The sequence below is a fragment of the Agelaius phoeniceus genome, chromosome 6 (assembly GCF_051311805.1).
Source record: "Agelaius phoeniceus isolate bAgePho1 chromosome 6, bAgePho1.hap1, whole genome shotgun sequence".
Lineage (NCBI taxonomy): Eukaryota > Metazoa > Chordata > Aves > Passeriformes > Icteridae > Agelaius > Agelaius phoeniceus.
The window spans coordinates 25,583,919-25,607,182 of record NC_135270.1 but is presented as its reverse complement, the minus strand read 5'-3'; the positions used below and the strand labels follow the sequence as shown (position 1 = coordinate 25,607,182).

Sequence of the window (23,264 nt, the reverse complement as noted above, 5' to 3'; positions counted from 1 at the left end):
GGGGGGACTGGTGGGCGAGGGGGTGTCACACTCCACAAAAAGTTGAAGCGATTCACAGATTGGTGTGGGCAATATCATGCACAAGCTTCAGCAGTAGAAGCACTGTGCTGGCAGCATGAGGGAGACTTTCCTTCCTTTTTTCAGCAGTTATCAAGTTCCATTGTGCTATACTGGGTACAGGACTGTGCACTTTGCTGATTCTTTTTAAATAAAACGATCATCAAGAAGTGACTTTTCACCTTCCCCACATGGTCAGAAATTTGGATTGTGAGCTACATTTTCAGTGACAGAGTCACATTTGAACATCCTTTTCATTTTGAAACTGGAAGACCTACAGAACAACTAGGGGTAAAGATGAATCTGAGTTTGGCAGTCCTGAATTCTTTCTGTTCTGCTTGTTACTCAGGCAGAATAGAAATCACTATTATTTTCTGTGTAACCTCATTATGGCACAGGCATTCTTTAAATACTAAGACTAAGCCAACCTCTGCTGACTTTGCTATCGTCAACTTTCATGTCAGTATACTGCAACAGGTACTGGTCCCCATTTAGTCTGTCAAAGTTCTTATAATAAACTGGACTCCTCAATTTAATTATTTCATCACATGCATTAAAAAGAAACCATTTAATGTATATAAGGTACAGTAGATAAACTTGAAAATTAGCAGATAATACACATTCTTGTATTCTGTACTTTATAATACTGAAAAATACTTGAAAGAATATTTGTAAGAATATAGGAGTTCATTTCATGTGACATGGATCTTCCATTCTAACAGGAAGCAACATAGCTCAAAATGAGAAACTTCACATAAATTCTTGCCTTTACAACACTACAGATCACTTGCTCTAATATGCTAGGCTTCTAAATTATTGCCAAAAGACAATACGAAAATGATTTGTTGGTGAACAGATGTTCACATGAAAAAAGTATCAAAAGAACAATAATTTGTTTTTTAATCGGTCTTCAGATTTTACAAACAAGACGAAAAAGGTAATGCTCACCTGCTAAAATTGGGGTTTTTTTCTAGAATGAATACTGGCAATTCAATTTGACAAAGTTCTATGTAAAACAGTCTCAGACTTCTGTTGATTCTGTCGAGTGCTCTGGACTCTGAAAAGGTGGCTGGGACCCTCTGCTGCTATCAGACGGGTATCACATTTTCCTCTCCTTTTGACCACAACATCTAAGTACAGCCTGATTGTATTTAGTAAAAACCACTCTCATTTTATATTTGTATTTGATTTGCTTTTTAGCCAAACTTATTTCAATTTCACCAGCTATTATTTCTTTAAACCATGTTTTCATTTTGGCATTCCTGATCTCCTGAGCACAGAAACCAGCAAAGAAAGAGAAAAAAAAAAAAGAAAAAAAAAACAGCTTGAGACACTCCAACAATAAGTACTGTATTCCCTGTGTAGAGATTAATTAGCTAAGGATCAATAAGGTTTCTATGAGTTTCTAGTTTTGTGTACTAATAAATTATGATAGAGTATGTAAAGGTATCAATGAGTTTCACGCATAGCCTAAATAAAAAGACAGTAAACAGAATTAGGTAAAACATGCTTGTTTCAAACTCTGAATACACCAGAATATCGAAAGCTCCTTTCTCTCCCCCTCCATCCCAAAATAAAAGCATGAGTGAGAAGGGATTTCATTACATTCTTAGAACAGTGAGAAGCAAAGTCGGAGGCAGCACTGGCGCTCAGCACGCAGGCTGTGCACACTCCCAAGTACGTCACGCTGACAAAACACACTGCCAGAGCGATCTGCCTTCCCAGGGCCTCCAACGCGCTGTCGGCTAGGCCTAAATCAGGTAGCTCTGTGTGCAGGGCTGCTGCAGATGAGCAGGAGTCCACCCCTTCTCCCCATTTCCCTTAGATTTAACTACCAGATTGTTCCAGCATCAGCTTTTTCTCTCTGCTTCCTTCAGCTGTAATGACTGTATTTAAAAAGACGACAGCATCACAATTTACTGTGAAAGATTCGGCCCTAATTTTTTCCTTCTTTACTAGACCAGCTCCCCTGCAGCTTCTGAGCCATTGTCAGTTGTTGTTTTTTGTTCCTTGAATGCAACAGGACTTGGCCTGCCAGGCTGCATCACTGTTTTCACAGCACACCTCTAAGAGGAAGAAAATCTCCTCTTCCCTGCTTCCTGCTGAGCACTGTGAATATTTGGATTTTTCCTTTCTCCCAACAGATACACAAGTCCAACACTGTTGAATATTCACACATTCCTCTCTTTCAACACCAATTCCTTCTTTCCCTGTTTATTTTCATACAAAATTATTAAATGAAGGTCTAACTAAGCTGTGGCCCAAGTACCTCAGAAGTTTTTATAGAGAACTTCATTCTTCTGCCAAGGTAGTCCCATTCTGACAGTTACACTGAGCCATTTACTTTACTTAATGCAGCATTTTCCTGCTCTTAGGATTTTTAGTCTACTCCATAGCTCTGCAACATTCATGTTCAGGACAAAGAATTTTGTTTCTATAAGCCATGAACTTTCTCATTCAGGCAAGATGGAATAATGGTGAGATAAATCCTGTATTTTCTCATAGCTTTACCCTGGATGACACTCAGGTGAACTACTCAATGCAACACAGCTTCATGGGACTGACACAAAACTACTGGAGAAACACAGTGGTATCAACTAAAGTACAGATGAACTCCCAAAATTCATCTTCACCAAGCCAAGCAAAATGGAGTAACCTTCTGGAGGTCAAACATGTATCAGAATACTGCATTAAATAAATAAATACACACAAAAAAACCCTTTAAAAATCACTAACACTTAAAGGTAAGTATAGAGATGCAAACTTTACCTGAACACTGGAGGCAAAAATTGACTCAATTTTTTCTTTAAAAAATGTAATTCTACACTCAAAAAAATATCAACAGGAAACCTAAAATGCCACCAGTTTGTTTCTTCCAGGGAAAGAATCAATTCAACCTCAATTCAAAGATTTGTCTAGGCAAAAGTAGAGTTTCTAGAGTATATGCAACTTCAAAAAAAAAAAAAAATTATTTAAACAGTGATTTAATTAGCTCATTGCAATGGAAACCCTGACAACACTTCAGAAAACATTTATGACAGAGTCCCAATGAACTATTAGACACAAAAAAAGATGGACAAGTGAGAACAAGTTTATATACACACCTTGGAAATACCTGTTTTCTATCCTCCATTACAGATTTGTTTTCTGATCTTAGCAGCTGTTTCCTTCTCTCTATTCTGCACAATATACCTCAACTAAATCACAACTTTTGTTTCGGTCACTTGTCATTCAAAAAACACCTGCCCTAGAAGGAAGGAAAAGAAGGATGGTACCATTCTCCACACTCTTTTCAGTCCCCTCTGCTTAAAAAAACATACATGCTTGTTCCATACAGAAGGTATTTAGGTTCCCACAGCCAAATATGAGCATTTTAAGGAATTCTAAACTCAGAGGTATTTAATGTCTCAGAAGTCACTCCCAGTGAGTAATAGTCCCTCTTGTCATTTTAACCTGTGCTAAATGGCATATTTTCAAATCATCTATTGGAGAAACAGTAAGAATTTCAATTATTTCCGCCCTTCCTATTTTCTCAAGTTGCATTACCAAGCACATAACATCTGGCACAAGTTCTGTGGGGGAAGAGGCTTGTACATCATCCTTTCATATACTCTACAGGCCCCAGTCTGGAAGAGGGCAGAAAGGCAAGAAATACATTTTTTCTGAAGAGGACAGGAATGGCTGTTTACTGAGCAGACCAAAGGACCCTGGGATCAGCAGTAACATGTGTTGCCAATTTCTGAAGATCAGGTGACTTGCTTCTGTCAAGTAATCTTCCAAATACAAAATAACAATACCTGATTTATAACAATGCAAGTATTTATTTCTTGGCTTTGTATGTTTTTAGAAGTGTCTATTCACTAACACACAAAACCATGCTTTGTCCAATTAGAGACTGACACTAAAGCAAGCTTCAGCTGCTTAACTTCATGAGCTACAAAACCAAAACACAATATTCAGTCTTCTCATTCATGAACATCAAAAACTGTCAGTCTTACTTTTCAAAAATCTTCAAAGTTCTTACTCAAGCATTCAAGGTAACAGCAATTTTTATGAATTAAGCTTTTTGTGGTTATTAAGTATCTGCTGGAGTAACACAGTACACTAGAGACTGTTCAAATTCTACAACGGCTTAATACTAACCTACTAAAAAAATATTTTTTCCACAACTTGCAAAGCATCACAAGCATGCACCCACACAAGAGTACAAAGTGCTGTGAGCTTCTGAATACAATGATGTAAAATTGTAATTCAAATTACTAAAGGAAATTACAAATAGCAAGAAGTTGAAGGAGGATTGATTCCCCCAACAATAACCTAAACCACCTAGATATTTGAAAATTTGTATAATCTATGCACACTGAGCAAAACTGAAGTAAAGGATGCAATTCCTACAGCAGGTAAATCAGCACTACCATGTATTGCCAAGTTCTGAACTAGTTCATTTGAATATCCTCTGTCAAGTTACAGTCTGGGTGTCACATCTGCATGCTCCTACATGACACATTAGTCTCCTTGTCCTCTAGACCAGGAGTCTTCTGGACAGAAGTGTCTGTTGTAGGCCTTCTTTCTACCCCCCAGATATAGGAACAAACACTCACTACTGTGTGAACTTAATTATTTAACACCAAATCAATATTTAGAGCAGCAAAAGACAGGTAAATTCATATATATAGAAGCATAATATTAAAAAGAAATATTATTTTCAAGCAGTACTTATTCTCTGGAAAGTATCTGTTCTAACAGATACTTGAACTGTCCTAACAGTTCAACTAGTTAATACAAACGTCCCCCATAATCAAATTAAGATATTCTAGCTAGACAAGGAGTAAACCTATGAAAATTAACACCTGCCATTTGCCTAGCAGTCAAACTGCCTTAAAACTCATTGATAGCAATGCTAGGTGAGTGAGAAGTTTCAAGTTTCAAACCAGAGTATCAAATAAAAAAAAAATTAAATTCTACCACAATAACAAAATGAGATAAGCAGGGGATTCTTGGTATCTATTAAAAAATAATAAAAAATAAGCTGGTCATAGTAAAAACATCACAGACTTGGTTAAAAAGGCAAGACAAGGACTTCCACAAACTGGAAGAGAAAAGAACTGAAGAAAAGAGGCTGGAATGAGGCAGGATGTAGGAACAAATTATAGAGGCAGGAATGAATTATATCACCCTTTGAAGGTGACATAATTCATGATACTGAGATTACAAAGCACTGGCCATTTAAACAAAAACCCAAAACACAGAAAACAAAACCACACACACACAAAGGAAAAAAAACCCAACAACAAAACCCACAGTTCTAAGGAACACTCTCTGCCAAGTATTCATATAAAAGATTGCAATCTTAATGAAATGAAGCTTTTGGACATCCAACTTCAAAGCAAATGAAAAGAGATGCTGGAAGACCTACATCTCAAATGCCAAAATGTTCATACACCATATTGCAACAAAAACAAAAGGAAGCAAAGCCATTTGTACATCTCACACCACCTTACACAGTAAAAGTCATGAGAAGACCTCCACAAAAGTAATAAAGAAAACACTGAACAGTCAAAGAGCAGGGAAGTTACCACAACAATGATCAGGGTTAAGTCTGTGAACATACTTTTAACTTATCTGGCAAAAAGGAAGGTTGCACACATTGTGATGCTTTCCATCATTTCAGATAGTTGTAATTAAAATAAACTTCAGAGAGTTACAGGGGATCTGATAATACCAAATGACTGGTTTTCATTTATCATTTTGTTGTCCCAGGTCGAGAAGTGCAAAATAATATACTCAGAGGAAAAAATAATCTAGCTATAAATACACAACGATGAAGTGAAACTAGGCATGACTACTTACAAAAAAGATTTCAAGATTGCTGCAAGCAAACAGTTCAACTCTCAGCAGCAAGAAGTCCGAGAAAAGTCTCAGAAGGTATTAGAAACAGAACAGAGCAAAAACAGGGAACATTCTGCTGTGATGCACACTGCACATAATTCTGGCTGCTCCACCTCAAAAAAGGAAGAAATAGAAATGGTACCGAGAGGAATGACAACAAGACAGTATGTTTAAAACAAATGAAACAATTTCTTTTCTTGGACCAATCTATCTCACACACAAAAAATGCAGGTAAACTGCACAGAACTCAGTGCTGTGAAACACTATGTAAACCACAGATATTTATAAATTAGTTCAAAAAGGCAGCAAATTCACCTATAAATAGTTTGATGTTGCTATTCACAGTGCAATAGCCCAAATGTAGCTTCCATCTCAGACAGCAGCTAAACAACTGTAAGAAACCTACTGTTAATATTTCAGCGGCTGACAGAATGCACCCATTTCCTACACTGTTCAGTCAGCTGCTGCTGCTAGGCAGTGATAAAGGCAAGATGCTGGATTAGATGGACATTTGGTCCAGCAGAGTATGTTAGTTCCTATGTTTAATCACATTGAGCAGCCATGCTGGTATATGTCTTGGTTTGTTTTGGAGATTGGTTTTCTAGTAAATAAACCAGGCTATAATTCAAGCACATAACATTAAAAGCAGAAATCACAACTTCTGAAGCGGACATCAAACTGGTTTGTGTCATATAATGCAACACTGAAATAAAGCCATAAGCAAGTACTGAAAGGCTATAGAGCTTTTTTGTTTTTATATAACCCACCAGACTGCTGAAAAATTCTCCTCCAAGCCCCTCACCAATCAGGGTGTCTATGGAAGGAGACTCAGGCAGTCTCTCCTAACTGACAAAGACTCAAAGTTGGAAAGCAGCACTAAACATAAGCCATGGATGTTTGCTGCAAAAACTGCCAAGACCCATTTAAGACTGGCAATGATTTGGCATCATCCCAGCTGACCAGAGGGAAGATCTCCTGAACCAATGGATTCAAAAGGAACATGTAGATGACTGTCTGACTTCTCTCCAAGAAAACTGAACTTGTTTCAGGTCCTGCATAACCCTGGAAGAGTGCAGGATGCTCTCTGCTTTAATAAGGAAGTCTAGGTGAAAAAGTACTCCTGTCACAGAAAATGCATAAGCTCAAGCTGAGGCCCAGGACAAACACTGAACAGAATTCTGCTACAAGTATTGCTAATCCTGCTAGAAAGCACTGCCTAAACAATTTGGTGATTGTCTGCTTTCTCATCACTGTCAGCTTCCTTCTCTTCTGACAGATGAGCTTTTGAAGATAGCCAAACTGAAAGCCATGCAGGATAAACAAGCAGGTCTCAATCTGTGGGAAACAGAAGTTTCATTTTCTAAAGCCCAAAATTACAACAGGTCTGGAAAACAACGCAAGTGTCCAGTATATAAAACCTTCCAGTATTGCTGTAGGCAGTAAGATGAAGATGAACATACCCAACAAGCTTATCATCTTTACCAAGAACAAGCAACTATCAAGAATAAAAACATGCAAAAAACCAGAAACAGCTTTATGAGCAGTTTCATGAACTCACAGATATTGCCTCAGTGAGATTATTGCTCATCTACACTGTTGAGAAAGCTGACCACAATCGAGTTTATATGAGAAAGATCCAGTTTACATGAGAAATCCCTTAAGTCACATAAAAGGACAAGAAAATAAGAATTTCAGGCAATGCTATTTTTTCCCTTCATTTCACATAGGAGCTATTATAACTTTGTTATTTAAATAACCCTCTCCTTACAGAGTCATACAGATTGGTTTAGGGTTCTTTCATTTTGTTTTGCAGGGGGAGGTATCATCTAGACCAGTAATAGCATTGGAATTGGTCTTGCTGAAAGAAAACAGCAACACAGTGCCCTTATCCTAGAGAAGTTTGTGCGAAACTACACCAGCAACAAATAGCACTAAAAAACTAACAATTCAAAGAAATTGGCACTTTTGTTTGTAGATGGGAACTTTGGATTTACTATATGTTTTCTCACTCCATGCTGACGTAGGCTCAGTGTTTCAGGTTGAATTTGTTGGTATCTCTGAGAGAAACACAGGAAGATATAATCGTGTGTGTGTACTGAGTTTATTCATGCTTCAGTACTTCTGTTAATCATCCACGGGGCAGTGTTTCTCTCTTCTCCATTCCACCAGCAAATCTACCAGACATGCATAATTTGTCTTCCTGATACATAACTTGGAAAGTTTTCTCAAGTGCTCCATGTTTCATTAAGAGTAACTTCTAGTGTACTCCCAACAGTTCTTCTCAAATCTTATTCACATTTTTTGCTCACAATAAAAAACAAATGCTTATCCTCTTGCTCTCATCTCAAGTTCTAGGTGAGTTTCTGCTCTTCCCTCATATCTACTGATACTTCTTCAACTACTACACAGGAAAACTCTGTTGATTCCCATATATTCCAAAATATAGGCATTTTGATTCCTCTTCCTCCCTTCTCACACACTAGGATGCACACAGATGGAGGAACAACTGGAAAACTGTACCGATATGTTCCTTTTGTTTTTGTTGCAATTTATGCATACTTGCCTGCAATTCCAAGCCATTGGTCCTAGCGATGACGAAGGCTGATCTTCCCAGTGCAATACAGTTCTCATGAAGTTGCATACTTCACATTTCCATGACACTTCCACACAAAGCAAAACTGCTTTCTTTCGCAACACAAAGAACAAGAATTGAAAGTCTTCTCTCAGAGGAATGCAGTGCCAGCGAACAATGTCTCTTTGGATCTCAGTTTCTTTAATGCCAAGGCAATATACACTGCCCTGAGATTTATTTTACAAACATTTCATTAAGCAGTGGTGATGTATGCTGGACTAATTGCACATGAACAGAAGCACGCCAATCACTGAATTGTTAACACAAGATACTCTCCGAAATTTCATTAAACCTGTCTATAAATCAAGACATGACCAAAACAAGAATTCACAGAAATCACGCTGCAGAGTATGAGACATAGTGGTTACCTAAGCTGCCTTGTATTTGGCCTTGAATCTGTCTCCACAGCTACAGAGTAGAGATGTCACAACACACAAATAGTACAGTAAAGACACGGTACTAACCCAGCTTACTGATGAAAGACAGCTCCAGGCTTATGCAGAAGCAGTCTCAAAACATGAACAACTCTTAATGAAACATGAGAGGGGCATATGCCAAAGATTCTGTGTTCCACAAATACCCTAAGACACCAGCAGAGACCACCAGCAGTGACACTAAGGGCTATGGCTGTAGATACTCCAGAACAAGAGAGATGCATTTAAAAGATCATGATTCAACATCCCACCAGAGCCCAAGAGCTTAACAGCATGGGTAGTCACAGACATGGGGTTCTAAGCATGAGACTCACAGTTTTAAGTGAGCCGTTTACGGTAAACAGTGAGGTGTATAACAAAAAAGGAGCCGTACTTTTCATGTTTGCATTGGAACATAGGTCCCTTATTATGCAGCACTAAGAGATAGTGGAAGTAACACTGGACCCAGCCAGCTGTGACAGATGCAGAAACTTGAGTATTGCCAACTCTGCTGATTTTTCACTTGGAAAAGGCATTTTTAGAAATTAACAGAACAAGATATCTGTCCCTGAAAGTATTCACTTGGGAGGATTGAAGAATTCTGCACACATAAGCTGTACACAGAATAGTTTTAACAAGCAGTTAAGACTTCAGCACTGCCGACACTCATTACTCAGTGTTACTTTTGCTGTGCACTGACCCATTCCACCCAACCAGACCTGTAAAATCCTTTGTACCAGACTTAAAGTATGGCACAGAAACAGTGATGCTATGCAGTAAAGCTACTGGTACTTATTCATATGCAGGACATAGACAAAGTACATTCAGGAGATGCTTTAGAAACAATCATACCTACATGATAACATGCAATTTCTTGTATTCATACATTGCAACAGAGCTAGAAAGGTAGAAAAAAAAAATCAACAGCAACAACCACCATCACCTTTCTTCTCTTTTTTCATGTTCTGCAGAACTTAGGACTGTTTCTTTGCATCAGTGCTTACCCATGCAACTCAGATTTTACTGGATTTCAAATTCACATTTATCATTATCTCCCCACGTATCGGAAGGTCTCCCGTTCCCAATTCAAGCCTTTACTTTTCCTTCAACCCAAGATAACCTACAAAAATATATCAAATATTTCAAAAAATAAAAAAGTACTAAATTTATTTTGTACAACCAGTTATACAAGAATCTCACTTCCATTGGGACAACACTACCTATTTGTACACCACCCATACTTAATCAGTGTATCAGTTCTAGGCTCACTTTGGTTTACAATATAGCAACATTAAGGATATGAATGAAGCAGACAGTTTTCTGGATTAAACACACAAGGGAAGGCCTCCCTTCCTAGTTTAAGGTCTTCAATAAAATTACTGTAATGCAGAATAAATCAATTTCTCTCTCTACCACAGTTTCTAATCCAAACATGGGAATGATGCTACTTACCAGACTGACCTGTTATCTTTTAAGTAGAGCAGATTCTTGAATAATAACAAGCACACCTATACTTCAATGAATAAACTATGCTGATTCACATCAGCAGATTGCCTGGGCCAAATTCCATGTTGCATTAACAAGTCAACAGGAAGCACTCCAAAATTATTACACTGATGTGCTCTGTCTTCCTTCCCCTACATACCAGTCAGCTGGCATTCTCACTGCTCCCAGTACACAGGTATCAATCTCAAATACTGTCTTTCCTTCCCCTTTTATTATATTCTCCCTCCTTACCCCCTAAAAGACTTTTTTTCCTTCTTTATCCTCCTCAAAACATACACAAATGGGAACTGTAGCATCTGGAGAAAGGTATTTGTAGCCGGGGTAGTCGCACTCAATGTGGGAGTACTGATGGTAGTCACAAATCTGAAAGGAAGAATTCAAGTAACTGTACACTTTATAGTTGCTTTCTTCATAAAACCATGATTACTCAACACAAGTAAAGGATTTACACACTAGGTTACAAACATAACCCTGAATCACTGGGCCAATTTAACATGGAATCACATAAGCATACAATTAGCATTTAATGGCAGAAAAGTGCAAGACTGCTGTACAATGGAAGTAGACTTCAGCTACAAGAAAACTAAGTGACCAAAACAGTTTTACTCACACTGATTGCCACAGATTTTTAACTGATTGTTTACTTAAAGTTGGAAGAATAAATTGTAGGCGTACCTAATTTTAGTGGCTATTATAAAAAATTGAAAGGCATATCATTTTCAACCTTCACAATGCTGACAGAGTGAAAGGTATCACAGAACATGGTATGATTGCACTTTCTGAACAAAGGGCAGTTTTAAGAAGGCTGTTGTGGCAGCCAATTATTTTTATTCCCAAGGGGCCAGGGTGCTTCACCCAGAGGAGAAGGCAGCAACATGCTGCTGAGGGCCACTCCTTCACATCCCCTCACACCAACACCATCACAATCTTCTCCTGCTCTCCTGGGATCCACTGACTACATGTATACAACAGCCCTACACCAACATTGTCCTAGAAGACGGAGCAAACCACCCCGTGGCAGGAAGATTTACCACAACAGCAGAGAGTAAGACAAGACAAAACAGTGAGGAGCACTAAACTAGTGCTGTGTACACCAGTATGCATTTGTATGTGCCAATAGGCAGTTGTACCAAGAGCAACACTCACACTGCTGTGATATCAGTGTAGTGCCCATCATTATGGAGACTGATTTGCAAAATCACTCTTTAAACAAATAGTTTTGTTTAAAAATGACCAGATTTTTAATGATCCCATTGTTGTACCACAAAAGGTGTTTAAACACATCTCTCTACACACAGGCACATGCACACAAATTCTCATGCACTCCTCTCATTACTTTGTCCTTACATATTCCTCTCCTTACCATTTCAAGAATAGGGTTGTTGTGGGTTTTTCGTTTTTTTTCTTTTTATAATGTCTTTGAGAAAAATCACAGTTCCTATCAATTTAAACTCTGGTTATTATCCTGTGGGGGGGAGAAGGGGGTGGTGGTGGAATCCATGAGGACTAGAAATGTACAAGAACATTTACTGTATTATTTTAAGTCCCCTTCTAATGTAATTTCTGATCCCCAAGAAACCCATATAAGCCTTACTGCCAATTGGAATACCAAAGAGGTGTCATAGGTAAAGGGTTAAAATGCATCCTGCATATGTGGGAATATCGAAAAGCTATGTTTAAAAATATGCAGATAGTATTTAACTCCATTTCCCAATTTATGCAAGAGTTTCTGAAAAAATGACAGGAGCTTCTGGCTTACGTGAGAGAAAAGTACTGGCATGTCTAATGTATAGTACTTTCTACACACAAACAGAGATTTAACAGATACTTCTGCCCTTCCTTAGTTTAAGCTTTCAAGTGACTTACAGTGAGATGATCTATATACATGATGATGAAATCACCTAATATATTAAAAATTAATTAAATATAAGGAAAAAATAGCATTTTTAAACAAAAACAACCACAAGCACAGAAGTGTAGATTAAGTTAGCAAAAGGAAGCCAGAAAGAAGGTCCCAAATGGTGAGGAAGATACTGTTACCACAGTAGGGTACTAACCCTGTGTTTATTTTAGAGGCTGACATTCAAAAGAAAGTAGAGTAGGTGAAATACATCAAATTGCAGGTAGAAAATGGAAACTAAGGCTGATTCTGAAACAAATTTCATAGTGACAAATCCATTGACTTCAGCACAATCCTCTAAGATCACAAAATACAAAGTATGGCGTGGTGGGTTTCCTCTTTGGGAGAACTGCAGTAGACTCAAGGGCAGGTACCTGGCATTCAGAAAAAGCACAAACCTGGCTAGTGCTTCCCAATTTATTTCTCACCAGAATGTATTCTCTGAAAGGGTAAAAAGGGAAGCTCAGGTAGCCACATCCTTTCCTTTTGGGGGTCACTGATACAAGCATCCTTAATACAGCAAATTCATGCTACACACAATAGATTTACATGATGAAGATGCTTATCAGAGACAATTACTGCAAGCTAAGCAGCAGTGAAATGGTATCCGGAGCTCCAGCTAGATGCAAATTACCAAAAAACTTCATTATTAGTAATATAGGCCACTGTAGCCCTTTTATAGAGTTATGAAAAAGGCTTGTTAGTGAGGTTGGGGGGTTGGATTTTTATTGTGCTTTTAATTGTTTGGGCTTATTTTTTTTAAAGTCCATCACAAATCAGGTTATTCAAATTTCAGACCAAATATCTCAATGTCACACTAGCAAGAGGGATAGAGACAGTAAGTATTCCTCGGACACATCAAGGACTAATTTCTGGCTTTCATGCAAAATTTTGTCGCGCTAACAAATTAAGCAAAAGCCCTGAATAAATAGATTCCAAGTTCTTACAAAGCATTACAAGAGCTCAATATTAACCCCTTTTAAAGGCATAGCAAAGACACTAGGAGACAAAGTACCCAGAAGGATCACCAGCAGCCTCTGGTGCCAAAGTACCCCCAGGGATCACCAGCAGCCTCTTAAACAGATGCCAGATTCTTCAAATTTTGTCCAGAGCTTCAGGCCTGCAAAATCCTAAACCTAAAACTCTATTTTGGGGGGAAAAAATCCTGGTACTCTCAATTCAACTGTGAAGTTTCCCATTGGCTTGAGCAAGGCCACAATTTCTTCACAGATGAGGACAGATTTGCTCTTATGAGATAAGAAGTACTTACAGAAGTTCTTCTTTACAACTGTGCATCAAACCCTTTTGTACATCCCTACTTCTCACTTTCCTTATCTAGGATACCCTGATACAGCAGCGTTACAAAGGGCACTGTTGCAGGCTCTCTACAGAAGGTAAAACGTCCCTGAAGGACAAGATACATCATCTTTCCACTACATATAGATTTATCTTGGTTTCCTCTCTTGCCTGTTGTATAGGCCCAAGCAGCCAATGAACGGGAATTTCACCCTCGCATAGCAACAATGTCAGCCTTCTAATCATGTCAAGATACTAATAGTAACTATTTCAGCTAAGTGCCTGTCCTGTCAGCAATTTGCTCCACATGGGCTGTCAAGGGGCTGGGAACACTTAAAGAAAGCTATATTACTGTTTACCAAGTCCTTACAATTACAGCATCTGTAAGGTTTTTGACTAATCTCTTCACCTTTTTGTATCAGTTCTAAACAGTGTCAGCAACATATAGTGTGTACAATGTATCAGTACTGACAAAATACAGTCCTGACTCAAGGAAGCCGTTACCACCTAAATATCTGTCATACACATAATCTGTACAGGTGAAGGAATGCGAACTTTTTTTAGGCTTTGGGTGTTTTTTTGCACAACCTATAAAGCACAAGTGAATTCTGAATTTATAATGAGCAGTATTTCTGGACACTTACTAAAAGAAAAATAATTTTGTCACACAGACCTAGATATTAGCTAATTATGGTGATTACAAAGAAGCTACTTTACAACATTAGAAGCCTGGAGGTCTTAATCCTGTTGCTACTTATATAGATTCTGATTTCAGGCATTCAGCTATTCTCTCTAATTTCTGCAGGACATAGTGTTAAATAACATGACTTCTTGCAAGACTGGAGCTCTAATTAATTTCTCCAAAAACATAAAAACAAAGTGTATTTCATATTGTCTGACACTTAAATACAAGCCTTTTTATATTAATATCTCATACAAACCGAAGAACAAAGAAATTTACAGGGATCAGTTAAAGTCAAGTGTTTGCTCACTTGAAAATGAACTGCATTATCCAAATCATGGCACATGAGATTACAGCGAATACTAAACTTGTTGCTGGATGAACAACCAAAATCAACTTAATGTCCATTTGAACTTTGGCAAATATGACTGAGTGTTGAGTGAAAATACACAATTTCTACAGATATAAATGAAGTATTCTGACAAGTTACTATTCCTCTACACCTACTTCAGAAATACCTCACATTCTTTGATGCGAGTCTGACGTGAGTTCAAGCGCAGCAGTCAGGACTAAACACACCTGACAAAAACTGCCAGATGTGTTCTGCTTCTGGTGGCACCTGCTAGTACCTGTGTTTGTGACTCTGTGTCCCCTTGGGAACCAGCAATGGAGTCACCAGCCCCCACAGCATGAACATAAATTGGATCCCCTGCTCTGATGCATAAGACACCTATGTCATCACTCACTCTCAAGAAACACAGCAGAGAAGTGAGTTCTCATCAGTTAAAAATGCTGTTAAAACTCTCTTTCACTGTGTGTAAAGAAGTCCACTGTGACCCACTGTCCTCCCAGCAAATGGAAAGGACAACATGACTGCCATACTGCCAGTAACAGAAATCCCCTTCTGCCAAATGTTTCCATCCATAGCATTGCTTTGAAAGATTAAAAATCCCCAGAATATCAAATAAGATACTTGCAATAACAGATGAAACAAGGTGTTAGTACAATTAATGTATTCTTTGTACAAAAACACATAAGCAGTTGGAAGACTTCCTTCACAGACTGCTTTTCTCTAAACATATTATGCAACTATAAAGCATTTTTGACTTGTAAACAAAAATACCTGACTGCTGCACAGGCTTAATCTGACCAACAAGAACTGGATAAGGTATTGAGAACTGCGTTTCTAGAATATGATAGCATCTTATACGCTTCACTCCAAATCCCCAACTTCTGCTCAAGAAAACTACAGATCCCAGGATGCCTTAGGATAGCACAATCCTGGCAGGCCATTGCAATAAAAACAGAGCACTGCACACTGGGGCCTGTAGTTTCCACGAGCACATTCTTACTCAAGATGAGACCAGATGTAGGCCATATTGCACACTTCCACAGGCCTGCAAACAACACACACACCCCAAACGGGGAGACCACTGCTGGTAAACGTCAGGTAAGCGGGATCAATAGCCAGTTCTCATGTGCTGAAGTTAAGAGGCCAAAGATCTCTGCAGAAATAAACATCAGCTAACCAAGAGTGCTCACAGAATAGCAGTTTGGCTACTTTTAAACATGCACAGTTTGCTGTAGCTTTTTAGCATCTTTTACTGAAGTGCAACAAGAATTTATGGGGCTTTCCTCCCAAGATTGCTACATTTAATAACATTAAAGAGTATTCTTTTGAATAGCAATAGGAAAAGTATGTTTGGTGAGGGGCATATTCTCCCAGTCCAGAATTCAGTTATCTGGAAACAAATTGCTCTCCTCCTCAATTTCTACAATGTGCTGAAGCAGGGGCTTGCATCTCTTTTCTGAAAAGAAGTGGCTCTTAGCTGAAAATTAAATAACTGTGTCTCAGCGTAGGCCTCAGAGAGGAATACGCTGTACTTCAGTAAAGGGAATGGCAGCTCCCCCTACCAGTCTGTTCTAAGAAGGTTTTAATCGAGGAAGGAAACAACCAGGGAACAAAATGAAAAACTCCTTTTTCCCCCTCCCACTTTCCTGAATTCTGGATTATTATTATTATTAAAACAATTAAAAAACAATAATACATATATAAAATTCCATCTAAGAACTTATATGCTTCCCTAGTGCTTGTAGTACAAGACAGTCTTTGCAGCATTTCCAGGCTAGCAGGCAGCACCTGCAGAAACATGCAAAAGAAAAAGGACCATGCAAAAGGAAAAGGTTGGGCCAAGAGAAAGACAGCATCCCACTACAAGAGAAAGAAATGGTGATGCTTCAGTCACCTGAAAGTCATCCTGATGCACTTCCCTATGGAGGCAAGAGGCCTCAGGAGCATCTAAAGGTTTTGTCAATACAGCAATGCTGTCCGTAGGCCAGACAGCTGTTGCCATAGTTACTATCAGCCAGCTTATCAGAAAATAATTATTGTGATTACTCAGAAGTTTTGTTAAAACAATTTAAAGCTTCAATAGGATACCACTTGATCTCTTCAATTAACTGTTTGCAACTATGCTGCCTTTGGGATCCATACAGTTAACTTGGATCTGCAGGGTTGAAGTGGAAGAGGGGAAGGAATCAATGTTCCTTCTCCCTTTCATACTGACAGCTTGTATTTCATACGCAGAAACAAGGAAGCTGAACCACCCCTAAGCCTGGCTGCTCTGCTAGAGTTCTCTCACAAGCCATCTTAGACTCACAGGCTCAAATCTGCCCTCATTTGGTTTAACTACACATACATCCACACTGCAATTCAAGAAACACACCAGCTACATTTTCAAAGTGTACTTTTAATTACGTGTGCAAAGGTAGAGTCTCTCACTTCAGAGGCAGGTGACACAGCTTCTGTACCTAGTGAACTTTCTCTCTTGTTCTACTTGTCAGGTAGAAGGGCAGAATCAGAAAACTCACATTTTAAGAAATCGGACATTAAAAATGCACAGAAGCTGTATGAATGTGGCCTAGAACAGAGCTCAGAGGAAGCAGAGCCTCACTACTCCTGTACCACTTATAGATGCATTCCCACCAGTAACAACAAACATTAGGCTTGGGCTGGGGTCTGGGGGGTGGAGGCAGCGTGTTTGTTTTGTGGTGCGCGGTTTTTCAAAGCATGCTTTGAGCATACAGTCTCTAATCAAAAGAGTGAGCATTTGTAATGACAGCAAACAAGAAATCTCGGGCAAGAGGGAACAATAATAGGTCAAACCATCTAGGAAAAGAGCTTTTAAGGCATGGGGAACTTATTCCACCAGAGATATTAAGCTGGTGTCAACAGTATACCAGAAAATAATGCTGCAGATAAGCTTGTATCATGCAGCACATTTTTTCCTCAAAAACCTGGAATGATCAAAGTATTAAAACAAAAGATTCTGTGGCAAAGTTGGGGGTTTGTTAGGACAGTAGGCAGGGAAGACCAAAGGAAGGGACCTGTTAGAACTTTCTACACTAAAAAAAATATTTTAGGGACGGGTGATTACGATGCAAATGCATCTTTCCTCAGCAATAAGTACTTTTTAAAAACTCTTTAGATTTCTGTACATTTTACAGCCTTTCTATGATCTATGCTTCACTTTTGTGAAGTTTTTACATAACAAAAGCAGAATCAAACTTTAAATCATACTTTAACAATTTCAGTCCAGAGAGGACTTTGTAAAGTGCAGGAGCCATAAATAAAAACTTATGAAAGAAACAAAGTTGCTGCATTTAATTTTTTTTTAAATGAGACTCTATGTGCCATAAGGAAAAAAATGAAAAGAAAATGAGAAAATACAAAGCTGCCCTCCCCCCACACCAAATGTAAATAAAATTATTTTTTGCCTGCATAATGCATATCTCCACCACCAGCACAAGCCAGACACTGGCTTTGTGCTATACTGAACAGGAACTATTACTGTAAAATACCTATAAAAACTATCCTTCTATACCCTCTAATTACAGGGTACAGAAGTAAGTACCAGCCCTTTGCATTCAGCAGACACCTCCAAACCCTTCTGTGCTCTGCCCCACCTTTCCACTATATGGTTTGTTCCTAAAAAACCTTTGTTCTGTTAAAATACATCAGAAACAGGATGTGAGCTGCTTTCTGGCACAGAGTAATTGAACAAGGGCAATTCACGAACGTACAGGAGCCAGGCCTTTTGTAGAGTCTTACACTTCTAGTATACAGCTACACATGTGACTGCACAGTTGTGAGCATAAAGGGTGAAGGGGACAGTGAAGAAATATTATTAGAAGCTTAATAATAGGTTTTTAGCACTGCCCCTTCTACACAAGAAGCCTCTCCTGAAGGAGATGCTTTACAGCTCACATCCCCGTGAAGATGGCCCTCCAAAAAGCAAAGCTCTATCACCCTATGAAGTTCTTTCTTATATTTAATATTTGAAACAAGCAAAACCATCAAACCTGAAACAACAGCAAAAAGGTTAGGGTCACCAACACGTTTCTCACATGACATTCACCTTGAGTTTCTGGTACCCATGCAAAATGCCAGTAACACATGAAATAAGATAGTCCATCCAGGTTCCTTCAAACTAGACTAAAATAAAAGAGAAATCTCCATTGCAAACAATTTCCAGTAGTATCAATTCATTTGACAAAATAAAATTCTTCATGGTTCTGAGAAAAAGGATAAAGGAACTGAACAGCTACAATGCGTTCATTATAAACAAACTGCACAAACAACACAAGTGATAGCCAAGCTCACTATCAAAGCTTTCCAACTGCATACAGAATTATACAACTTTTTAAGGAGTCAATAAAACACATTTTCTAAAAAAAAAAACCAAACCAAAAGTCCATGAAAATTGTGTCCTTTGCAAGGATCCACACCAAGATATTTTTCATTTTTTTAAAATCATAATTTCTACAGTGAAGTTTAACAGGCATACACAAAACCTCATCTCTAAAAAAAAAAAGTAAAGTTGGAATAAGAAACAGTTAGGAGCAATATTTGAAACACAACTGAAGCTGAATAGCCTACACTGAGATAGCTTTACAAAACCTAAACTTAAAGCTGAGATGTCACTATTGAACCTGGGAAACACAACAGCACTTTTTTTCTAAGCAGCTTAAGTTTTAATTTCCTACTTTTGATTTTTTTGAAGTTCTTTGAAGGAAAGTTTTTTTTATTTTTCCTAAAGGAAGAAAATCCCTTTCAAATGCCTGATTCCATCAACAAAACTAGTTCAGGACGTACACAGAGGAGAGCAAAGATTAAAAACTTTCAGGTAAAAATCTTAAAAACACTAATGGCAAAAAAAATTATTAATAACAAAGACTTCTCCACATAACATTTTGAATCACACAACATAGCTAGTTAGCTTTGCTAGTTAAATGAAAAATCACCAAAACCCATAATGGGATCCACTCCAAATTTCTTGTTGCTCAGGTCACTAAGGCTGAAATGCTGGGATATGACATAGCTGACATCCATCTGGTGGCAAGTACTCCCAGTGAGCAAGCACCTACCTTCTGCTGGACAATGGGACTCAAGACCTTGAAGAGATACTCTATGCACACTACTATACAACATGAAATGAATGGATAGAGAGGCTGCTCCATAGTCCCTCTGTATCAGCTCAAACCCCTATCTGATATAACTATCATAAAATAATCTCTCTACCATAGTGAAGTTGAAAGTTTTAAAAACATTTGAGAACCTCATCATCTATTTTTTTAAATACAGTTTTAAAGTTTCATTTACTGAGCTGCAGAATTTCTTTCTAATAATCAACATTTAAAAATGCTCCCAAAGAAAGTTTCATATAGCTATCATGAAGCATGCACAGATATAAACAAAATTTCCAAAGACTGTCCTCCTTCTCCTAAGATATGATAATTAACTTCTTGAACTAATATGGGTAGTTATGCTATTTTTTTATTAAAGATCCTGTTCTCAGTAGTAATGTTACTATTTAATAAAAACGATAAAGTTGTATTATACACAATCACTAACAAGTTTAATATTAAAGTTCTGTAGTTAATGTTAACCTGGTAGAAGTAATGAATTTTAGAATTTTAAGTGCTTTTTTTTAAACAAGGCATTGAAACACATGTCATTTTTTTCACAAATGAAGCCTCAAAATAAGCCTCCCTTCATCAAAGTTAGAAATTCTCCTGCTAATGTAGCAGGTCTAGTCGCACCAGCTAACTCTGGGAAATCACAGGAAAGCCAGAAGAAGCCAAGTTACAAAACTGAAACTAAGCAGGTGTCTTCATTGTTAGAAGTGAGCACAATGAGAAAAAGGGGCGGGTGGGGGGGGGGGTGTGGAGGGAGGAAGAGAAAAAAAAAAGAGTAAACAGACAGCCAAAATCCATTTTATTTCTGACATCTGAAAACCTACAGCTAATCAAAAAAAGATGCCTCTATCTACACATATGGGTATATAGGAGTATCTATCCTTTAGCCTGATAAAAGCAACAGCACAAGAAAATTTGCCTGGCCCAAAGAAGCCTGCCTTCTCCTCAAGCCCTGCCATTACAGAGCACACATCCCCCCACCTGATTTTTCCATGCTCAGACCCACCGTACATCACAGGACACAACTTTCTCGTGACACGCAGTTATTACCCCCAGTGGGACCTTTTTACACGCAGGCTCCACAGTGAACAAAAGTTCATTGTCAAGCTCAGTGCTTGGGCCCAAACAAATATCCAAGAGGATAGAAGAGGGAGAGAAAGGGAGAAAGTGCTCCTATCTGCAATTATAAGATTTGCAGGCAATCACAGTTACTTACAATTAAAAAGTGGGAACAGGTGTAGCAGATATCATAGTTTGATAGCTGAACAAAGAATATTACAGCACGTGACTGAAATGTGATGACATTTGTTCACCAATCGAAAACAAAAGCCACTCTCCAATGGCACTCTTTCCTCCACCCCCAAGAATTAGGAACTTAGAAATTTCTCCATATCGAAACACATCTGTTCATAGCCTTATTTTTTGACACTTGAGAAGAAGTTGAATGAAGAGCTCCATGCATTAATAAAATACGAATTTACCCTAAAAACCTCAGCATACTAAACCATCAGCACCCACCAAACTGCAGAGGTGGTTGAGAAGAAAGCTCTACCGGCAGTGAAGCACGGAATAATAAAGAACAGGAAAAAACAAAACACACATCACCACAAAAAGAAAAAAACAAAGGCAGAAAAAGAAAAAAAAAGAAAAAATCCTGCAGGAAGGCAAGTGAAGAAAGGAAAGGAACATGCAAAAGAGGACTACACCAAATGGCAGAGTCCCACATAGAGCCCCACTCCACCTACACGGGCGCAGGAGGGAGGGAAACAAACCAAAATAAAGAAGTGTCCGTGCCCAGTGCTGGGGCAGGCGTGGGCACCCCCGGCCCCGTACCTGTGCGGGAAGGGCAGCCCCAGGGCGGGGGGAGCAGGCCCGGCTCCGGAATAACAAGTTGCTGAAGAAACGGAATTTTCCCGGCGCTGCTCGGGCCACAAAGACGAATGAAAGGAAGGAGGGAAGCGAAAAAAAAAAAAAAAAAAAAAAAAAAAAAAAAAAAAAAAAAAAGAAAAAACCGCAGCAGCGGATTTACTACGAATTATCCATCACCGAGAGCGGCATCATTTCCCAGATAATAATAAAACTTCCCCGACAGCATCGCGGCGAAGGACCCGACCGAGAGAAAAGGGCCTGGAAATAATCATCCTGAAGGAAACCGGAGGGGAGGGGATAAGCCTCCCTCCCCCACCCCATCCCCAGTGCAATGTGTCATCTCCTTCCCCTGCTCCTCCCCCCAACCCCAATGTGTCACCTCCTCCTTTTACCCCAAGTGTCACCCTCCTCCACCTCTCCCGCTCCCGCTCGCAAACTTCTGCCGGGGAGGCCGGGGGGCCGCCCCGGGACGCTCCGCTATTCCCCGCCACCCCCCCGAGGGAGGGGCCGGGGGCCGCGGCGAAGTTGCTGCTCCTCATCGCCAAGTTGGCCGGAGAGTGCGGGGCGCGCCGGCGCCATCCCGGGGGGCGCGGGGGGGAGAGGGGGGGACGGCGCCCGGGGAGCGGGGGGGGGGCAGGGAGGAAGAGGAGGAGGAGGCGAATCCGAAAGGTGGGATACTACACCCTGCTGGCGGCGGCGGTGCTGCTGCGGGCCGGCCGGGGTCCCCCTGGCAGGACCTCTCTGTGAGGGGGAGGACTCTTCTTCATAGGGGGAGGGTGCCGGCGCCGCCGCTCCTCTGGGCCTCCCTGTCCCCCTCTTCTGGGCGCCTCTCTCTCTCTCCTCTCACTTTCTTTAAGCTAAGCGGGGAGTGGAAGATGGTAGGTTGCTCCCTTCTCCTCCTCCTCTTCGCTCGCTCTCGCCTCTGTGGGGTCCTTTTCCTTCCCCCTCTCCGGGGGGGGCTCCTCCTGCGGCGGGGAGGAGGGAGCGGGCGGGGAGGGCGGCACGAAGCCGAAGAGGCGCAGGAGGAGAGAAACTGTAACACAAAAACAAGCCGAGAAGCTGAACTCTTCTTCAATCCCATTCACCCGGCCCGGCCGCAGCACACCGCTCGCCGGGATCCCTCCGCCGCCGGCCTCCCTGCCTGCCTGCCTGCGGCGCGCTCCCGACACGCCGCCGCGCGCGCCCCCGTCCGCCCCGGCCCGGCCCGGCCCGCCGCTGGAGATCCGCCGGGAAAGCGGGGACCGGCGGGCCCACGGCCACGCTCTCCCCTCCCCGTTGTAACGGCGGGACGCCGCCGACCGGGCCTGGACCAGGGCAAGGGGGGCAGCCAGGAGGGCGGGCTCGGCGGCTTCTCCTGAGGGGGGACTACTTGACGTGTCGGTGCGGCGAATTTATTTCCCTTTGCCTAAGGAACGGGCTGTGCTGCGGCCCCCATTGCCTAGGGAAAAAGCCCGGATGTAAAGTGAGTGAAACTAAAGTAGAGTGAAGTAGGGCACCAAACTCTGCCGGAGCAGCGGCGCCGCCGGCCGCGGCCGCGGGGGG

General features: G+C 40.3%; 1 protein-coding gene across 11 annotated transcripts in view; it reads right to left on the bottom strand.

The window, feature by feature from the left end:
• PHF21A (PHD finger protein 21A) overlaps nucleotides 1-22,863 on the bottom strand; it is a 132,091-nt gene extending 109,228 nt beyond the window's left edge. For 2 of the 11 annotated variants that reach the window (XM_077180159.1, XM_077180155.1), the window contains exons 1-2: nucleotides 22,406-22,862; nucleotides 21,687-21,772 (exon numbers count right to left, since the gene is read on the bottom strand). The gene's annotated coding sequence lies outside the window, so the exon portion shown is untranslated. Of the gene's footprint in view, nucleotides 1-21,686; nucleotides 21,773-22,114; nucleotides 22,299-22,405 lie in introns of those variants that run through there. The other 9 variants (XM_077180150.1, XM_077180160.1, XM_054635652.2 and 6 more) reach the window with 7 other exon arrangements.
• Nucleotides 22,864-23,264: the final 401 nt, after the last annotated feature.